Here is an 8350-nt window from a genome sequence, read left to right as displayed (position 1 = left end):
AATGACATCCTCCCGTTCCCAAGTAAACTCAGCCTCATTGTGATGACTCCACTGAACACGAACCAAAGGGATAACCTTATTACGAAGGATTTGATCCCGCTGCTCGACAATACGACATAGGGGCTCCAAATAAGTCGCATCCGACTGCAACTCTATCTCCCCAATATCGATATGCTGATACTGATCCTCATCTTGCAGAAATATTCGCAACATGGAAACATAGAACACATTGTGAAAGCGATCCAATGTATCCGGAAATGCTAATCTATAAGCAACAGCTCCAACACGATCCGTGATCATGAATGGACCGACAAACCGCAGTGACAACTTCCCTTTCTTCCTAAAGCGCATAACACCTTTCATAGGCGACACTTTGAGTAAAACCTAATCTCCAACCCTAAATTCCAAAGCACGAGTTCACCGATCAGTATAACTCTTTTGCCTACTCTGAGCAGTACGCATACGATCCCGAATAAGATCAATCTTCTCAGAAGTATCCTTAATAAACTCAGGACCCAAGAATCTACTCTCTCGAACCTCCATCCAACAAACAGGCGATCGACATGGTCGACCATATAATGCCTCAAATAGTGCTATACCAATAGTCTTCTGGAAACTATTGTTGTAAGTAAACTCCATAAGTGGCAAATAATCCTCCCAGTGGCCCTTGAAATCAAGAACACATGATCGAAGCATATCTTCCATAATTGGATTCACCCTCTCAGTCTGTCCATCAGTCTGAGGATGATAAGCAGTGCTAAGATGCAATTTTGTACCCAAAACTTGCTGAAAGCTCTTCCAAAATCCATACACAAAGTTCGAATCCTTATCTGATATAATAGACAACGGAATACCATGTATCTTTACAATCTCTGAAATGTAAAGCTTCGCCAACTTCTTCGAAGTGAAGTCAGTGCGAATAGGTAGGAAATGAGCTGATTTGGTCAACCTATCCATGATGACCCAAATGGAATTGTGACCCTTGAAAGAAATGGGCAATCCCTCCACAAAGTCCATAGAAATGCTTTCCCATTTCCACTCCGGTACCGGCAGCGGCTGTAGAGCTCTTGGCGGCCTCTGATGATCAATCTTAACCATCTGACAAATACTACATTAAGAAATAAACAGAGCAATGTCCCTCTTCATACCTGCCCACCAAAACTGCCGCTTCATAACCTGATACATCTTGTCTCCGCCTGGATGAACCGAAAACTCAGAATGATGAGTCTGCGTCATCGCGTCCTTCCTCAAATCATCAGCAGAAGGTACCACTAAGCGTTCCTTATACCTCAAGCCTCCGTCAGTCCCAACATGGTAAAATGGAACGTCCCCTGAAGCTATCTCTGCAACTTTGTCGATACATTGTTGATCGGTGAGTTGTGTTTGCAAAACCTTGTGAATGATGAAAGGTGTAACCACCATGCAAGCCATAAAAGCGTCTAACAACTCATCTACATTCTTTAAAGCATTCCACTCAGTGGTGAATAAGGCAGAAAGACTACCAACAGGTCGGCGACTGAGTGTATCTGCCACCACATTCGCTTTCCCTGGATGATACTGTATAAAAAAGTGATAATCCTTTACGAACTCTAACCATCTGGGCTGTCTCATATTCAACTCCCACTGAGTGAATAGATACTGCAGACTCTTGTGATCATTGAATAATTTGAAGGACTCACCCAACAGATAATGCCTCCATATGCGCAAGGCAAAGACCACAACTGCCAATTTCAAATCATGTGTTGGATAATTAAGCTCATGCGGCTTAAGCTTCCGAGATCCATATGAAATCGATCGCTCCTCCTGCATCAAAACACATCCAAGACCCTGCAAAGAAGCATCTGTATAGACTAGATACTCTATTCCGCTCTGTGGAGTAGCCAGAACCGGTGCAGAAGTCAACTTAATCTTCAGCTCATCAAAAGCTCGTTGACAGTGTTTATCCCACACGAACTATACACCCTTTTTAGTTAGGTGCGTGAGTGGTCCAGCTATCTTAGAGAACCCCTGGATGAACCTCCGATAATATCCTGCCAAACCGAGGAAACTCCGAATCTCGGTAGGTGAAGTAGGCTGTCCTCACTCAACCACGGCTGAAACCTTGGCTGGATCTATTGCTATTCCCCTTTCAGACACCACGTGACCTAGAAACTTCACTTCCCGCTGCCAAAATTCACATTTCTCGAACTTGGCAAATAATTGGTGTTCACGAAGCGTCTGCAATACTATGCGAAGATGTCTCGCATGATCGTCCTCCGACAGAGAATAGATCAAGATATTATCAATAAAGATAATAACAAACTGATCCAAATAAGCCTTGAAGACTTTGTTCATTAAGTCCATGAACACTGCTGGTGCGTTAGTCGTCCCAAACGATATGACACGAAACTCATAAGAACCATATCTTGTGAGAAACGCTGTCTTAGGAATATCCTGCTCGCTAACCCTCAGTTGATGATACCCAGAACGCAGATCAATCTTGGAGAAATATGTGGCTCCCCTTAACTGATCAAACAAATCATCGATCCTGGGTAGCGGATACTTGTTACGAATAGTAACCTTGTTCAACTCCCTATAATCAATACACAGGTGAAGCGAACCATCCTTCTTTTTCACAAACAAAACTGGTGCTCCCCAGGGTGAAGTACTCCTACGAATGAAACCCTGGCTGAGTAATTGCTGAATCTGATCCCTTAGCTCTCTCATCTCCACTGGTGCCAACTTATATGGTGCCCTAGCAGTAGGCGTAGTGCCTGGAGCTAAGTCAATAACAAAGTCGATCTCGCGACTAGGTGGTAACCCTGGAATCTCTTGAAAAACATCCGGGAAGTCCTGTACAATCGGCATACGATCCAATGATATAGTAACCTCTTCATTCGTTTCCTCCACATGGAACAAATAGGTACTACTACCCCCTTGTTACGTGGCATAGCTACAACATACATATCCTGACCAGGTATGGTGAATATAATAGACCTATCAAAACAATTAACTTGGGCATATTAGTGAGATAACCAATCCATCCCAAGTATTACGTCATAAGTGTGCATGTCTAGGACCAGTAGATTGGCTAGAAATCTGAGTCTGCCAGCATTTAGTGTCACAGGCCCATCACTCTCGTGTAAAATGGCTGTATTGCCCCATGGTGTAGAAATACCCTGAGGTTTAGTGCATACCCTCGTCCTCATCCCAGATAAAATAACAAAAGTCCTAGCTACAAATGAGTGTGTAGCACCTGTATCAAATAAAACACGTCCATGCAAACCATAAATAGGAAACTTACCCTCAACAGCCTGAGGTGTCTGAACATCCTAAGGCACGGGGTTGTACACCCTGCCATAGTGTAATTGCTGTTGTGCCAGTCCTTGAATCTGCGACGGTGCCAGTAAAACTAGATGTGTTTGTCCCTGAATCCATGGAACCTGTGGAGTTGGTAGAGGTACTGGCACCCTCTGTCCCGGCTACACATGTTGTCCCTGTCCCTGTCCCTATTCCGCTTTAGGACACTGCCTGGTAGTATGACCATACTCTCCACAAGTGTAACAACTACCCTGGAAAGTACCAAATGGCCTCCTCTGTCGGTTAGCCAGTGGCTAACCCTGTCCTATCTGTGGTCCCCCATTCGGTTGCCTCTGAATAGGTGCCCCATTCTTGTGAGCATCTGAACCACCCTTGTGCTTCTTCTAAGGCTGTTTTCCCTGGAACTTGCCCTTGTTATTCTGTCGGTGACCATTGCCGTTCCCCTTTTCAGCTGATTGATTAGCAGAGCCTTTATCACCCCGCTTCTCACCACGAGCCTGTCTGATGTCCAATGTCAACTGATACTGCTGTAGAGCGGCATCTACCACCTGAGCATATGTAGTATAAGTTGGACTACCTGTAATAGCCCTCTTAATAGACCACATCAGTCCCTTAACGAAACTGTTGCACTTCTTCTCCTCTGTATCCACCTCCTCCAGTGCAAAAAGAGACAAGCGCGTGAACTGCTATTTATACTCAGCCACTGTCATGTTCCTTTGTTGCAGATTAAGAAACTCAGTCTTCATGGCTGCCCTGACTGTATAAGGGAAGTACTTCTCATCAAAGCGTGCACTGAACTGATCATAGGTCAATAACATCCTCTCCTCTGCAGTGATAACTGACTCCCACCACTGTAGTGTATCTCCAACTAGCTTGAAGGTAGAAAGCATCTGCTTCTGAACCTCCGTACACTGAACTAAATGAAGATGTCGCTCAATGTCCTGTTTTCACTAGTGAGTTGCTCTCGCATCGGTGGAGCCTGAAAACACAGGTGGACTCCCCTTTGTGAAAGAACTCCTAGCCTTTTCTCATGAGTCAGTCGGAACAACCGGTGCTGGTACAGGTGCCTGCTGAACCGGTGGTTGATTCTGAAGTGCAGCTGTTACCCCAGCTTCTATGGCCCGAGCAACGAAGTCATTGAGGTGAGGAGGAAACTCTGGATCTCTAACCTGACCCGGAGTCTGCTGAACTTCCTCCTGCTTATTACGAAACTGACCACTGTCATCCTCAAATCCAGACAATTGCTGCTCATCTTCCATTAGCTGACACTGTAGGCATTCTTGCTGCCTACGTGCCGCTCTCCTCTGCCTCTTATTTCCTTGCACGTTCTGTCCTCTTCTCCTACCGTTAACCATCCGTTAACACGGAAAGACAGACATCAGTACGTTTTAAGTGAACCGTAAAAGAATTCAACGAATCTTAAACTTAAGCTCTAATCAAGAGAAAACACTACGTGGAAGACTTAATATGAAACACCCTAGAGATACTTGAACTTAGAGGGCTCTGATACCAACTGTGATACCCCTCGGATCCGAGACACGGGTTGATTAGGCCCAGGCCCAAACCCGAGGGATATCAAACAATTAATATGTTAAAACGAACACGGCATACAAAATGATTAAAGAAATAATATAATGAGCTAGAAGAAACTAAAATATAAAATCCTTTAATATTAAATATACTTAAATCCCAATAATCCAAAACAACCTCCATAAATTAAACAACTCGAGAATCCATCTCTAGTGGACCCCTAATAGAAATCCCAAACTGAATGAAAGTAAAACTGAAGATAAAATCCAAATCCAAGATCTGGAAAGAAGTCCTACATCGTTGGTAGAATGGAAGATCGTCTTTGTTCAGTACGAACAAGTTCAAGCCTGGAACTGATGTACACCTGAAAAATAGGAGTGGGTCAGGCCCACGAACAAGTCCTAATCGATTACAATCCAAGTAGAGACTCGATACGCATATACACTCTAACCAACTCAACAATAACTATATAATCCGTGTCTATATATATATATATATATATATATATATATATATATATCCACACTATGGACTCTCACTGGACTATGATACGGGTCTCAACCTGAGTAGAAGGTAACATACAAAATGCACCTGAGTAGGCATGATTACCTAAGCCTAACAGGGTACACCTCAACCAGCATAGCCAGTTACACGTCCTATTGCATATACGCTCCCTAACCGTTGACTCTTAGACTCAAGCTCAAGTCACGGTACCATAATAATATATTTAAAATCTGTTTACATTCATCCATAAGAAATCCAGTAAGTCGTTCAGCTTATTCAACTGTACAGACTTAAGTCGTTCAGCTTATTCAATTGCACAAACTTATACATAAGGAGGATTCTATTTTTGTGATCCGTTCCCTCATTCCAAAGTAGGTAGGACTTAGCAATTTGAGCTAATCTAAACCTAGTATGTCACCGTCCCATACCGGTACATACAATCCAATCCATCCAACAGTTGATAGCACACATAATCAATGCACATAACAACTGAAACATAATAAACATAAATAGAGATATAGACTAATATGCTTACTCCAGTTACTGATAGATCAAAATAATAAGATGTATCAATTAATTCCATGATAAACATAAATTAAACAGATAAGCATCATGTTCATCCCATATCTTCGTTACAAATTATCTTACTCTGAGCATGTAGATAATTTATTCTTCTCATCCATAAAACCATGATAAGTCTAATAAAACTATATTAATTATCATGCTTAATAAACCAGTAGGATTTTGGGACTTAGAACATCTCAAAACACCCAAGGATAGCTTCCTCCAGAATTTGAAAATCCCAAAATCTGAGTTCCACAGCCCAAATAGTCGCCGAAAAACTCAGAAAACTGAAGAACTGAAGAGAGGCTGCTCCAAACAAGTTGGAACCACCTCCAACCAAGATGGAGCCGTCTCCAAACCACTTGGAGCTGCCTCCAAGGCACTTTGAGCTGGCTCCAAAATATTTTGGAGCCGCCTCCAACCTCCTCTCCCCTTATCTGCTTCTTCTCTTCAACTACGTCTTCTCCTGTGTCTATTCCGGCGACGTCCAGTTTGTTTGTCCTCCTAACCTAAGGTTCAAAAAGGTTTGAACTAAACTCTAAGGTGTTCCAGAGACCATTAACCTCTTTGTCTAGTGACCAACCATGATTTAAACCCGAATTATACATTAACGATTTAACACAGATAATTTACAGTTTGTAAACGCTTATTGTTTAAACAATTCAAACACTGTAATCCAGATTACTTCTAGTAGTTTTCAACAGGTTCCAAACTAATTAAACGCTTAAAACACCAAGTGATATGAATTTAAAATAGAAGTTATGCAAAGAGGAAATTTAAACCAACAATACATATCTTGCAACCACGTCCAGTTTAAAACTCAGACATGCATACTAGTTGAATTTTAAACTTTATATGATCTTGGAATTGTATTAGAGATGCAAAGAACACGAGTTTAAGGAATAGAGATAGGATTAAAACTTGCCTTTGAGATTTTTGTTCAAAATCTCTACGTCGTCTTTTAAGGTTCCGGCGATCCCTACTGAAATCCCTCATTTGTTCTTTCTCTACCTCCATAGACGTGAATAGGGTTCTAAAACCCTAGGCCTAACTTTAATGTGTTTATTTATAGAGTTATACAAAACCTAAATTAATTCAAGCCTTAACAGAATCCAAATCGGCCCAGAGAAAACTTAATTAAAACCTACGTCGGCTACCTACTTGACTTCTAAAAACAAAACCCTAATTATATTTTCATAACGAATAATTAATTAAAATACTTCTTAAATTAAAACATTTAATAATCAATTCAATTAAAGGAAAACAATAAATTCCAATGTAACGAAATACAAAAAAAAAAAACAAGTTTATAATTAATACAGAAAATAAAATACCATTTAATAATTAATTAATTCACAAAATCACCATTAAATAACAAGTCATCAATTATTGCAAATAAACACGCCAATCAACAAGTTAAACAATTTAAAATTCAAATACAATTTAATAATTCAATTAAAACAATAAATCAAATACCAGGACTATCCTTTTGAAATTAGGGGTATTACAGCTCTAGAGGGCGAGCTTCATGTAGGCCGATCGGATCTCCTTTTTCATTTTGATCTCTAATTTATATATATATATATATAACAGATCAAAATCAAAATTTGAATATTAATTCAATTAGGTTCAATTGCAAATTAATGAGGTCCGAAATCATTCAATCGCAAATATATACAGGCATTGATGCTCTCTCATGACCATGAAAGCCCGGCGAAGGTACCGGTGCTTTAGCTACCATGAATTTATGAGAAGGTATAGAGATAAGAGAATGATGGTTAATGGTGATAATCTTGGCTTGGTGGAGAGCGGTGGTTGGCATTTCTAATGTTGGGTGTGGGGGTTGCGGTGGTTGGTAGGTGGATCTCACCACCGCCATTGATCACACGAAACTCTATTTTGGCAGCGGCGTCACTGTGGGTGATGGCTTTCATGGTCACCATCAAGCGGTGGTTGAAGAAGAAGAAGAAGACGGTGGTGGGAGGAACTGGCGGCATAGAGTAGAGAGAGAATGATGGGTATTTTCGAAAGACTAAAAAGGCAAAATGGGTATTGCAATAATAATTTAGGGGTGTTTATTGCATAGAGGGGGAATTTTGCATAATTTCAAAAGATTAGGGGTGTTTATTGCACACTCTTTTCAATAGGGAGTAGAAGTGTTACTAAAAGTATACTTGAGTGTTGTTTTCTGCACTTCTCCCATGTGTATATATATATATATGTATGGTACATTGATTTTGCAACATCTCAAAATTAAAGGAGGAATACTTGTTTTGCAATAGATGGAGTAACATTTTACCCATTCAATTTGTAAGAACTCTTTCATGAAATAGATAACATCATCTTAATTTGAACAAAGAATTAATCGTTCAATTAATCAATAATTATGAATATTATTTTTGTTGAGTGTTGCAGCTAAAGAGTAGTACTACAACTATTTACAACACCTACA

This window comes from Cornus florida, unplaced genomic scaffold, assembly GCF_030987335.1.
Source record: "Cornus florida cultivar Cherokee Brave unplaced genomic scaffold, ASM3098733v1 CherokeeBrave_3.0.0_Hap2_Chr10, whole genome shotgun sequence".
Classification (NCBI taxonomy): Eukaryota; Viridiplantae; Streptophyta; class Magnoliopsida; order Cornales; family Cornaceae; genus Cornus; species Cornus florida.
This window is presented reverse-complemented; position numbering follows the sequence as displayed.